Genomic DNA, 13,943 nt, shown 5'->3' with positions numbered 1-13,943 from the left:
CTTTGCCTGGCCCACTTCATGCGTGTTCCCGGTTCTGAGCTCCAGTCCTGGTTCTTGGCTCCGCTCCTGGGTCCTGCTCCATTTCCAGCCTCCGGCGGCTGCCTGTGCCCGAGGGCCCAAACCCGCGGAGAATGGCGGCCACTTCAGGCAGAAGGCATCGGCTCCAGACTGCCCGGCCTCTCTGAGGCTCCGCCCCCCTGCCCAGGCCCCCCTCCGCCATGACAGCCGCTCGGAGCACCCAGCCCTCCACTTTCCCAGTCTTGTCATTTCACTTGCCAAGGGGCCAGGGCACACGCAGGACCCAAGAGTTTGTAGCCCCCTTTGGCTTGCTGCTTGAGCTGACTTGTCTGATGAAATAATAAGACATCGGGCTGGTGCTTTGGAACCTGCTTAATTTAGCAATTAAATAAATAACCTACAGGGCATGAAAAGCAGCAAAAAAGGAAGAGAACAGAGTGTTGTACTGTACTTGTGAACATCAAATCCTAATTCCAGACAAGCTGAGAGAATTTCTGGGAGCGGGTTATCTGTGCCAGTTTCATTTTGGGATGAGGGGAACTGAATCCTGCAACACTGGGGCTACGTAAGGCCTCACGTTTTTTTCCACCAATAACTTATGTCAGTTAAGAGCAGCCTGCGCTCTGATCTTGAGCCGGTCGGCACTATGGTGGTGGTGGCACTGCCAGTACTGGCTAGTGATATGGGGGGAGAAAGCAGAGAGGGGCCTAAGTGATGGGTTTTGCTCTTCAGCAAAATCGACAGGGGGTCTCCGGAGGTGGGCCCAGGTCACCTTCAAGCCGCGATCTGTGATCTGGGAACCACGCGATGGCACCGTCGGAATCCCAAGCGAATCACGGGAAGCCGCAATATTCGAGGGATATTTTACATCCCTGTGCACCTCAGCCTCCCTTACGTTCTCAGAATCAAGAGTCACTGCTTATCCCTTCAATGAACGAGGCACGGGTCCTGGGTTAGGGAAAGCTCTGCCACCTGAATTACATTTTAACCTGAATGTGAAGCGGTTCCGTAAGAAACTGCAACGCTAGCCATTTACACAAGCCTTTGGTTAATTCTATCGAGGCCCATGTTCAGACACGGTCCGGATAGCAAACTTATCCGGCTAACTTTGGAGGTCTACTCAATAGTGCAGCTGGCTAACTCAGCTCCTCCCAATGTAACCGTCTCTTTTTAGTCAGTAAGGAGGTCCAGACAACTGATCCGTAAAGATAGACTTTTATTGCCAGCAAGATGCAGCTAAGACAAAGGCTCAGTACATACACCGGAACGCCCCGGGTTTATCCGGCTGACTTCCAGCCGCCTAACTTATTAGATCTCAAAATAAGCTTTTCCCTCGGGTGCCTTCAGCAAACAGGCCCTGACCATCTCAAACGCATAGCCGAGCCTTTTCAGGTCAGGGCTCATTTCATGAAACGACCTCCCTGCGGGCCGTAGAGGAGATTGTAAATTTCCGGGAAATGCCGAAGAGTGACTTTTTCAAGCAGCATGCCCAGGGTCCAAATATTAGTTCTTGAAATAATGCCAGTGTTAGTAACTGTATTTTTTTTTTATTTAGTTTTAATGAATGTGGTTTATTTTATTGTAATTTATGGAAGAAAGTTTTACTTTGCAATCTGCATAGCACAAATGCGTTATATGCAGGATATAAGTATTGATAAATAAATATGTAAATAAATAAACAAAATATTTATTATTTATTTATTAATTATTTTTGTTATACCGAGTTTCATGACTAATATCACATCAACCCGGTTTACAGCTAACAATGTGTGTAGGGTAAAGCATAACATAATAAACAAATTTCCCAATTGAAACTTTAAATACAGTAAAACAATAATAAGGATGTGAGAAAGTTACAATAAAACAGGGAAAATTAACTAGGATCAGAAAAGGGGGGGAGAAAGTGAATAAAGAGATATTTACAAATCAGCCAGTTGCATCAAGTAACATAGTTGTGAGTAAATGAGACAACGTGAGTAAATATGACTGTGGATAGATATGACGCAGTAAATAAATATAGCCAAGTGAATAAATATGACACCCAAGTGAATAGATATGACACTGTTGTGAGTGATGATAATATTGTGCTGAGTATAAGTTTGTGGTTGGTGGATTCTTATTTTGATCCAATTTTTGAATACATTTGTGCTGAAGGGTGGAGGTTTTAATCAAGGCCTGGGAATGCTTTTTTGAAAAGCCAAGTTTTTAGTCTTTTCCTAAATGTTAGAGTGCATGGTTCTTGTCTCAAGTCAGGTGGGATAGAGTTCCATAGTGTTGGACCTGCTGAAGAGAAGGCTCCGAGACTCAAGGATTTATGTTGGTAGGTTTTGGCATGAGGAATTTGGAGTGACTCTTTGTAGTATTCCCTGATGGGTCTGGCGGAGGTGTGTTTTTTAAGTGGTATTTGTAGGTCGAGTTGAGTGTGTTGGTTGATAGCCTTGTGGATGATATTGATAGTCTTGTACATGATTCTGTAGTGGATCGGTAACCAATGAAGGTCTTTGAGGATCGGTGAGATGTGGTCGATTTTCCTGGAGTTTGTAAGGACTCTGGCCGCGGAGTTCTGAACCATTTGTAGGGGTTTGGTGTAGGAAGCTGGGAGGCCTAGTAGTAGTGAGTTGCAATAATCTAGTTTGGAAAAGATTATTGCTTGCAAGATTGTTCTAAAGTCCTGAGCGTGGAAAAGTGGTTTAATTCTTTTCAGAATATGTAATTTGTGGAAGCAATCTTTGGTTAAAAAAAACAATCTTTGGTTAAAAAAACTTAGCAATCTTTGGTTAAAAAACTTAGCTGGCTATGTGCTCTTATTCACAGTTCCCCTCTCTCTTATGTTCCGTCTCAATAAGCCGGGTGGGGGTGGGGGGGGGGGAGATAAATCTTCAGGGCCCTAGACTCTCGGGGGTGGGGCTCAGGTAGTCAAGAAGTGCTCACAACGCTGAAGTCCTAGCTTGGGGCTCGGTTCACCCAGAAGAAACAGGGGAGACCCTTGAGTTCGATGCTCCAAAACGTTTACCGTAACCAAGAGGCTCGACAAGCTCAATTCACAAAAAAAAAAAAAAAAAATGATAATTCCATCAACTCTTCATACAAGAAAGAAGAGAGGAAGGATGCCAGTTCTCAAGCTGGTGATGATCATGGGGCAGGTAGGGAGCGGACCCCGGCAGTCTCCTGCTGTTAAATGTCAAAGGTGGGTTTCTGATGACAGAGCCTCCAGACAAAATCTCTCTCCTTTCCCCGGTGGGGCCGGACTTGGTGGCAAAATTGTCCTCCCAACGTAATGGAAAAAATGTTCTTCACCAAAATGAGGAAACTTTCTGTTGTAGCAGAGGATGCCGCAGGCCCTCCCTTCTACTCGTACAGCGGGGGGCAAACAGTTCGCAGTCCTGCCCTTCCGCAGACTTTCCTCCTGAGGTAGGAACAGATCTAAAAAATAAACAAAAACCTCCAAAAAAAAACCTGAGCCAAAAAAAAAAACCTCTTCTCCCTGAAAGGAGAGTGTCTGCCAGTTCTGCTGAAACCAAAGCCCCAGACCCACTGGATAGGCCACGGAGCCTAAAAGTGTTCATTATCTGCTCTCTTCCTTCCTCTCCAACAGTCGAGCTACCACCACCCACTCTCATAGAAGACGGCGCCCAATCCAGGCCCACCTGGAAAAAGAGACCCTTAGGGACGCTCTGCCAATTGAGGGCTACGTAGTCAGTAAGGGATCGTAGGGTCCCTTATAATTATTTCACAATCTGATGGGGCGGAGGGGAGATGGGGGGGCTGAGTTGAACGCTGTAGGCAGACTTACGCAGAAAGTGAAAGTTATTCAGCATCAAAAGCCTCTTTTCCACCCCGAGGTGCCAGCCTCTGGTCACTGGTAAGTCAGGGCTTGCCTTACTGAGCTCCCCCGCCATTAGATTCAGAATGGCAAAGGAGCTTTAGTGAATCAGATCCTTAACTTCTTCAGCACTGTTTGTTCTAAGGATCTAAATATAACAACAATTAAAAAAAAATAATCGGAACATCAATGAAGGAAACTCACAGCAGTAAACAATTTTCTGAAAAAAAAAACCCCAAGACCTTTAGCTGAATTTGCTCCTTAGTGTCCTGTCTCAGGGCACTGTTAGCCTGTATTAATGTAATAAGCCCATGTCCTGTTCCCCATGGCGTTGGTGCTGCTTGGAGGGGGGGAGCACAGTCTCCTCACGATTCATCCAGAAAGCTAGCAGCCTTCCAGCACCGGTATCCAAGCGCCAGCTTGTGAGCGGAGGTGAGGTGCGATTCAGAGACACAGTCTACAGGGTACAAGAGGACAAAGATAGAAGCAGAGAAAATCTGAACTGCTGCAAAATCTCTTCCTTCTGCAAAATCCAAGGGACTTTGCTCCCTACCTGTAGAACGAATGGTACTTGTTCTCCTCTGCAAAACCTGCTGTAATTGCTCCCCTAATGAAACCCGCAGTGCAAAATCCATAGAAGTTACCCCTATCTACAACATTGACAGCATTCAGCACCCTGCTAGTCACCAGGCCCAGCTTGACTGGGTGTGCACACCGTGCATTTGCACAGGGCGGCGCTCCTGGGAGGGTGGTGGCAGCAGGAGAGGCCGCTGGGCCGCAGGCAGAGCTCAACTGACAGCAGCAGCAGAAGAGGCCACAGGGCAGTGAAGAACACCTGCTGAAGCAAGGCCGTCATGGGAGCCCATCCCTGTGGCAGCGAGGAAGACCCGCCAAAGCGAGGCTGCCGCAGGAGCCTGTCGCCATGGCGGTGAAAACCCGCTGAAGCAAGGCCGCCATGAGAGCCCATCCCCGTGGTGGTGAAGATGTCATCCTGCCAGCCGAAGCAAGGCCGCCAAGGGACCCCATCTCCGTGGCGGCAAAGAAGGGGTTTGGTGGTGAGCCCCAGTGCGTGTGTGTGTGTGTGAAAATGGAAGTGTGTATGTAAGAATGGGAACCTGGGTGTTTGTATGTACGAATGGGAACCTGGGTGTGAGCATGTGAGAATGGGAGCCTGGATGTGAGGATGGGAGAATGGGAACCTGGGTGTGAGTCTGTGCGAATGGGTGGCTGGGTGTGAATATGTGAGAATGGGAACCTGGGTGTGAGCATGCGAGAATGGGAACCTAAGTGTTTGTATGTACGAATGAGCACCTGGGTGTTTGTATGTATGAATGGGAACTTGGGTGTGAGTATGTGGGAATGAGCGCCTGGGTGTTTGTATGTACGAATGGGCGCCTGGGTGTTTGTATGTACGAATGGGCGCCTGGGTGAGAGTATGTGAGAATGGGAACGTGGGTGTGAGTATGTGGGAATGAGAACCTGGGAGTTTGTATGTGGGAATGGGTGCCTGAGTGTTTGTATGTACGAATGGGCGCCTGGGTGAGAGTATGTGAGAATGGGCGCCTGGGTGAGAGTATGTGGGAATGAGAACCTGGATGTGTGTTTGAGGATGAGAGCCTGGGTGTGTGAGTGAGAGCTTGTCTGTGTGTGGTAGAACATGTGAGAGCGAGAGCTTGTGTGTGTAAGGGAGTCTGTGAGAGAAAGCATGAGCCTTTGTGTGAGAGAGGAAGGGAAGAAGATAGGAGAGAGAAGAAACAGAAAGAGAAGAGTGACCCTGGGGAAAGAATTAGGAAAAGATTGACAAGGGGAAGTGGATAAAGAGACCTGGACCAACTGATTAGAAAAATAAAAAGAACAGACAACAAAGGTAAACAAAAATATTTTGAGATTTTAGCAATTGGAATCTGCCATCTTTGTGTACGTTCATTTCTTATAATTTTGTATTTTGCTCTTTTGCCTTCCACTGTTCAGAGTCTGGTTTCTCAGGCTTTCTATTTTGGTTTTGTTTGCATGTTTCTAGTTCTAAATTGCAGTCCCTTATTTCTGTATTAGGTAAGAGTCGGTCTGGGTTCTGCCTGGGTGTGACTGAGGTGCTAGCGTGTAGTTCTCTGTAGGGGTTTGTGGCAGTCCAGCTTGTTCTGTTACCTAGTAGGTGGTATATTAATGTTCTAGGGCCTGGTGTAGGATTTGCATTGCTTCTTTTTCATAAGGTTGCTGTTATTTGAGTCCTGACAGGCAGTGCTGTTAGGATATGGTATGGGAAGGTTCTAACCGCCTTTTTTTTTTTTTTTGTAAAGGTTTGTGTTACTTCACAAAATGTTTAGCAGTGGATGGGTTTGTTTTTTTTTTGATGAAGTGACCCCAGAATTTGAATATAGCCTTTTTTCATGTTGGGTTGTAATGCAAATTGTCGTAGTTTTGCTCTGCACCCTTCTCATGATTATTGCTATTTATTGTAGTTAGGGTGATCTCTGCCTTTCTGGAAAGAGATTCGAGAAAGAATACATTGATATTTGTTTTATGACATAATTGATTGGATCTGATGTTTGTGTTCTTTGCTTTTTACCTGATATTCTTGTTTATTTAATTAATTGCAATAAATATAAAATACATTAATACAGATTAATAAGGAATTCTTAATATTGGTAAGTGCTTGAAATAATAGAGTTAAAATATTCTAAAATGTTTCACTCATGATGCATAAGGGCTGTTGTAGACTACTTAGGAACCCATTGTAAGATGCAGGCTAAGGCATTATTTATCAATAAGATCACAGCTAGTGGGGTTCAGACCTGGATGCTTACTGCCCACCCTTGTAACCTTGGGCCCACCCAAAAACTCAGTTCTGGCTACACCACTGGCCTGTGGAGCTCATCCCACCACGGCCCGAAATGAAGAAGATGGAGGGGGCCGCGGTGAAGCCTATCCCACCGTGGCCTGGAGAAAGGACGTGTCTGTGTGAGAGCCTGTGTGCTTGTGTGTGTCTGTGTGATAGCTTGTGAGCAAGTAAGTGTGTGTGTGTGCGCGTCTGTGTGACAGCTTGTGTGCATGTGGATGCATGTGTGCCTGTGAGAGCCTGTGTGCTTACATAAGAACATAAGAACATGCCATACTGGGTCAGACCAAGGGTCCATCAAGCCCAGCATCCTGTTTCCAACAGAGGCCAATCCAGGCCATAAGAACCTGGCAAGTACCCAAAATCTAAGTCTATTTCATGTTACCATTGCTAGTAATAGCTGTGGCTATTTTCTAAGAGAACTCCATTAATAGCAGGTAATGGACTTCTCCTCCAAGAACTTATCCAATCCTTTTTTAAACACAGCTATACTAACTGCACGAACCACATCCTCTGGCAACAAATTCCAGAGTTTAATTGTGCATTGAGTGAAAAAGAACTTTCTCTAATTAGTTTTAAATGTGCCACATGCTAACTTCATGGAGTGCCCCCTAGTCTTTCTATTATTTGAAAGAGTAAATAACCGATTCACATCTACCTGTTCTAAACCTCTCATGATTTTAAACACCTCTATCATATCCCCCCTCAGCCGACTCTTCTCCAAGATGAAAAGTCCTAACCTCTTTAGTCTTTCCTCATATGGGAGCTGTTCCATTCCCCTTATCATTTTGGTCGCCCTTCTCTGTACCTTCTCCATCGCAACTATATTTTTTTTTAGATGCGGCAACCAGAATTGTACACAGTATTCAAGGTGCGGTCTCACCATGGAGCGATACAGAGGCATTATGACATTTTCCGTTTTATTCACCATTCCCTTTCTAATAATTCCCAACATTCTGTTTGCTTTTTTGACTGCCGCAGCACACTGAACCGACGATTTCAATGTGTTATCCACTATGATGCCTGTCTGTATCAGAGCTTGTATACTTGTGAATGCATGTGTGTCTGTGTGAGAGCTTGTGTGCAAGTGAGTGTGTGTGTGTGAGAGAGCTTGAGTGTATATGTGTCAGAGCTTGTGTTCATGTGTATGCATCTGTGTCTATGTGAGACTTTGTGTGTCTATGTGAGAGTTTGAGTGCATATGTATGCATTGTTTCTGTGTCAGAGCTTGTGTGCAAGTGCATGTGGGTGTGGGTGTGTGTGTATATGTGTGTCTGTGAGAGCCTATGAATCACATATAGGTTCTCACAGGCATGTTCACACACACATACACACACACACACACACACATGATGTGTCTGTGAGAGAAAGAGAGCAAGTGTATGTGAAAGCATAGGCATGTATATAAGAGATGGAGTATGCGAAAGAGTGAATATGTGTGTGTGTGTGTATGTGTGTTGGACACACATTCTCATGAGGAACTTTGTCAAACACCTTCTGAAAATCCAAATACACATCTACCGGTCATCTTTCCTAAATAACTAAGAAGTTGAGCACATTCTAGACCGGGGTAGGCAGAGCTGCAGCCCCCGTTCCATCCATGCAAAATGGTTGGGCCCCCTACACATCTGCTTATATCTCTATGTATTATAGAGTTTATCCTGGATTCCTGGTCTGGCTCTTGAATGAATTGCAAGTAATGACGCTGCCAGTCAGTGTCAGAAACACACACGCACACACACTCAATCACAAACATATTTTTAGATTGCAGAAATTTTATTGGCACATACACTCTGACACAAACAAAGACACATTCTCTCTCATACACAAAGACCCACCAATATACTGAGTGTGTGTCTGTGTCAGAGAGAAAGATACCCGCACACAAAGTGTGTATGGGTGTGGGTCTCTCTCTCTCTCTCAATCTATGTGACACAGACACACAAACACTCTCTCTGACATGCTGCTGTTGTGCTGCTGCTTACGTGCTCACAGTGATTTTCCCCTCATTCCAGCACTGCTGCATCATGATGTAAAGTTCTTGCTTGCTGCCAGCTCTTCCCCATTCTGCAGCAGCCCCTCCCTTTCCCAATCCCATTCTGTAGCAGACTCACTGGTTCCACCGCCAGCTGCTTCTCTCAGAGCTCAGTGCAGTCACCTCAGCCAGAAGCCTCCCCAACACTGCACAGGCACTTCCTCCTGGCTTGCCCCCTTTCTTCCTGTGCCTGTAGCTTGCCTCCACTTCTCTGCAACCCTCCCACCACTCCAGTGCATTCCCAATGACTGCAGGCTACCCAGTCTGCTGCTTTTAGGGTTCCCCAGGCTCGGCTCTGCCTACCGATCCCAGGGGAGGAAGGAACCAGAAGTGACCCCTACTGTTCCCCGAGCTTATAAAAAGAGAAAATTAAGCCCTGGCCGAGACAGGGGAGAGCCACTAACCCAAAGTAGCACAGCTCCAGATGGCATCCTGCTTTTCCTTGTGGAGCCAGGGCTGGTGCAAGGGTATTAGACATCATAGGTGAGCCTTGCAGCCTTGCACAGGTCCCACCCTTCCCACAAATAATTTAAAAATATGCACTTATAGTAACAGATTTTACATGAAAGGACATTCAGTGTTCTCAGGTAAAAATACCACTTACAACATGTATATTATTTACATGCACTGTACCAATCAGAAAATTTTGCAAAAAAAAAGACACCTACAGTCATTTGGTATTAGGACTATCATAAAGCATGTCAGCCTTCAGAAAGCTTTAAGTAAACTGAATTACAATATAGTAAATCTCCCATATGAAAACAGCACTGACTGCTAGCACTCAAACAGTAACAACCCTACCTATGAAAGGGCAACACTGCAAATATTACACCAGGCCCTAAAACACCAATACACCCGATATTAGGAAAACAGAACAAGCCAAGCTGTTATAGATCCCTACACAGAAATTACATGCTAGCAGAATAGCTCAAAGACCCTCACCAAATTCAGAATAAAAAAATAATAAATTATAACTAGAAACATGCAGAAAAAACTGAATTTAAAACCATAAGAGTCTGTAGGCAGTGCAAGAATGAAAAAAAACAGAAACATCACCATTCCTCATTAATCATCAAACAATAACATCAAGATATATAAACCATCATAATAATAAAACCATATTCATAAAAAGAATAAATATTTTAAAGCAACTGATGAATAGAACATCCAATGATTAAAAACATATGATATTGTTTTTTAAATTTTCCAAACATCAATAAAATATTTCAAAACAGCAGACCCATCAAATAGCAACCAATAATTAAAAGTAAGGCTAAAAAATTATCCCTTGCTCTCCATACCTGGGAACTTTAGACTCAAGTCACCCTGAGATTGTCATTGATTAGTCAGGGATAGGAGCTATGGACAAACTTTCTCCTCTCTCTCATATACTTTAAACAGACACTCTAACATATATTTCCATTCTCACACAAACTCCCTTATATTCTCTCTCACATGCATGTTGACTGGCTCACAAACTCTGGCTTACACACTTGTTCACTGACTCGCTCTTGCTCATACACATGCTCACTGGTTTAAATAGTCCTCTTGCTCACACATTTGCTCAATGGTACGCTCGTTCTCTCTCACTCACACACATGCTCACTGGCTCACTGGCTCACTCACTCTCGCTCACTCATATGCTCTGGAAAGCACAGCAAACCTGACTGCATTATTCAGTGCAACAGTGGAAAAACAGAAACATCATCATTCCTCAAAAAACATTAAGCAATAAAGCAATTAAGCAATAAAGCAATAAAACATCATTCATACTACTGAAACCATATTAATAAAAAGAATAAAATTATGAAGCAGGCAACAACCAATGAACATCCAATAATTATAATGACTCATACATTTTTTCTAATATTTCCCAAATACCAAATATTTCAAACAGCAGACACATGAAATATCCCAAATTACAAATAATAGCATTAAAAATCTCCAGGTTTCTATACCTGGGATCTTTTGATTTCCAATCACCAACAGATTGTTTGGATTGGGGGATGGGGGCCTCACAATCTTTAATCTCTCTCTCCCCTCACACACACACTGTTACATACACACAGGCCCTCTCGCTCTCACAGACACATGCAGGCTTTCTCGCTGTCTCATAAATACGCAGTCTCTCACACATACACAGGCTCTGTCACTGTCACACAACCAGGTTCTCACACACACACATGCAGGCTCTCTCACACACACGTGTCTTTTAGGCCTCCCACTTTTTTCTGGGCCTTCTCTTTGCTGATTTTGAATCACAGTGCTGCTCCTCACTCCCTGAATGGAGGTGGAAGGAGATTACGCGGCCTTGCAGGCCTTACTTTCGCCCTCAGCAGGATGGGCTCTGCCGTGGCCCACAGGCCTCACTTCCACTGTGTCAGGATGGGCTTTTCCGTGGCCCACAGGCTTCACTTCCACTGTCAGGATGGGCTCTGCTGCGGCCCACAGGCTTCACTTCCACTGTGTCAGGATGGGCTCTGCCGTGGCCCACAGGCTTCACTTCCACTGTGTCAGGATGGGCTTTGCCGTGGCCCACAGGCCTCACTTCCACTGTGTCAGGATGGGCTCTGCCGCGGCCCACAGGCCTCACTTCCACTGTGTCAGGATGGGCTTTGCCGCGGTCCACAGGCCTCACTTCCACTGTGTCAGGATGTGCTCTGCCAGGGCCCACAGGCCTCACTTCTGGTGCGGCTTGATTGGCTCTGTGCAACTTTGTAGACCTCTGTTCAGGCCGCAGCAGCCCATCTCATTTTCTTTGGCGGGAAGCTTTTAAGAATAAACAAACAAACCATGTGATGGGAGCGACCAGGCCACCAGGGGAAGCCCGATCCCCGATAGACCAATCCACCCCTGGACTCGTCTGTCTGCTATTGATGGGTGGGAGGTCTGGGGGGAGTTCAGGGTGAATTATTAGGAGGGTCTCAATGAACTGGAGATGGACTGGGTGAACTGGTGGAGGTATCGGCAAACTGGTGATTTCAAGTATGCGTGCATATTAGAAAACATAGGATTTGCACATATAAATCAGGGTGATTACATGTGCATGTTGTGCTTCTTTTCTGCATGTAAATGATACACTTTATGTTTATAAAGTAGGTAGAAATGCTTTGCTGATATTCACCCGTGCTGAAACGTTTGCACGTATCACATACACATATTTTCTAATCTGCAGGGACCAGATGCACACAGGCTAGAAAACGCTACAGCTCTCTGCAGGCCCACAAATGGGCAGAGATGGGATAGTGCAGAGTTATTTGAAAGTTACCCTCCCTATTACAGAGCTAGGGGCTCTCTGAGCACCTCCAACCTCTGCAGCCACCCCTCCCCCCTTTCCCAGCTCCACAGGGGTCTTAACACAGAAAAGAGCGGAAGTGATCCCCGGTCATTGCTGCCCTTCCGACTCCTGCCGGACAGTGGCGCGGTCCAGCCCTGAGGCCGGGGCCAGTGTCTTACGGCTGTAAAACGCACAGCGGTAAAATAAAACGGTGCTGGTCCTGGAGCCGGCTGGCCCCATTTCGCCACTCGGCTACACCTCCGTATGGTCAGCGGCACGGCCGGCCGGCACAAGAAGGGAGGAGCAACGGGGGGATCACTCGTGCCCTTTTCTGCATGAAGGACCCCGTGGAAGGGGCAAGCGGGGGCCGGGGAGGCCCTGTTTTAGCTCCGGGGGAGGGAGGCCAGGGAGGTCTGGGAAGGGCGCTACCCCCCCTCCCCCCCATTTTTTTCGAATGAACCCAAAAAATCCAGATAGTTTCGGCTAAGTCAATTTTCAGTTTGTTTCGTTCATAGAAAATAGAAAGCTGAGTTATTCATAACCAAATGCACGCTGGTTTAAAACAAATGTACAGCCCTATGCCTTATGGGCCAGATTTTCGTATCTACGCCCGATTTTATAACATGCGTGCGCAGCCGCTCGCATGTTATAAAATCCGGGGTCAGCACGTGCAAGGGGGTGCACACTTGTGCACCTTGCGCACGCCGAGCCCTCGGGGAGCCCCGATGGCTTTCCCCGTTCCCTCCAAGGCCGCTCCGATTGGGAACTTTCCTTCCATCCCCCCACCTTCCCCTCCCTTCCCCTACCTCACCCGCCCCCCCAGCCCTACCTAATTCCACCCTCCCCACCTTTATTTTTTATTTACGCCTGCCTCTGGGCAGGCGTAGGTTGCGCGGGCCGGTCAAGTGCCGGCGCACGATCCCCCGGCACGGCCGCTGTGCCGGAGGCCTCAGTCCCACCCCCTGCCCCGCCCCCGGACCTTTTTTCAAGCCCCAGGACCTATGCGCGTCCCGGGGCTTGCGCGCGTCGCCGGGCCTATACAAAATAGGCTCAGCACGCGTAGGAGGGGTTTAAAAGGGTTACGCGCGTATATTACGCGCGTAACCCTTTTAAAATCCGCCCCTAGGCATTTTGTTCACATGCACAGACAGAATCGCATTAGCGTTTGAGTGCTACCCCCAGAATTCCAGTAATGTCTGGAATCTTCGTCTATGGACTACAGCTCCCAGAATGCTCTACACAGGCCACCTAATCTACCCATTTCTGATGCAGCACTGCAGACCGGAGCTGACGTTTAGGCTTCACCCTCACTTTCTCACTTCCAGGGATCCTATGCACGTGTCCCAGGCTTTCTTGACTTGTGCTCCTGTGTTACCTCTACAACCTCTATTGCTTGGCTACTCCACGCATCCATCCACCGCTTTTCTATCAATACAGATTTGCTGGTGTTACTCCTGGGATTACAGATTCACCCACGGCAATCCAAAAAGGCTGATCCCATCCCAGTTTGTCCTCGTTGCATGCACAGAAAATTAGCGCCACTTCTCTTAGGGGAATCAGATCTTTGCAGAACATCAAAATTAGGGTGAACCAGCCGTTTCGGGTTGACCTGGCCGAGACAACAACCCTATGCCTTTCCAAGTCTACCCATTTTCATCTTCTTTGAAGAGGATGCACAACGGAAACCCCCACTGGTGGACCCGAATGTGACTGAGCACGCAGTCACTGCGGATGAGAGCATCATGAAATGCAGCCTCCCACTGTAAGCGGGAAGAGAGGTACAAAGCCCCACAGAGGGGGATATGATAGAGGTGTTTAAAATCATGAGAGGTCTAGAACGGGTAGATGTGAATCGGTTATTTACTCTTTCGGATAATAGAAAGACTAGGGGGCACTCCATGAAGTTAGCAAGTAGCACATTTAAAACTAAATTGTAGAAAATCCTTTTTCTCTC

Source organism: Rhinatrema bivittatum, chromosome 8 (genome assembly GCF_901001135.1).
Source record: "Rhinatrema bivittatum chromosome 8, aRhiBiv1.1, whole genome shotgun sequence".
NCBI lineage: Eukaryota > Metazoa > Chordata > Amphibia > Gymnophiona > Rhinatrematidae > Rhinatrema > Rhinatrema bivittatum.
This window is presented reverse-complemented; position numbering follows the sequence as displayed.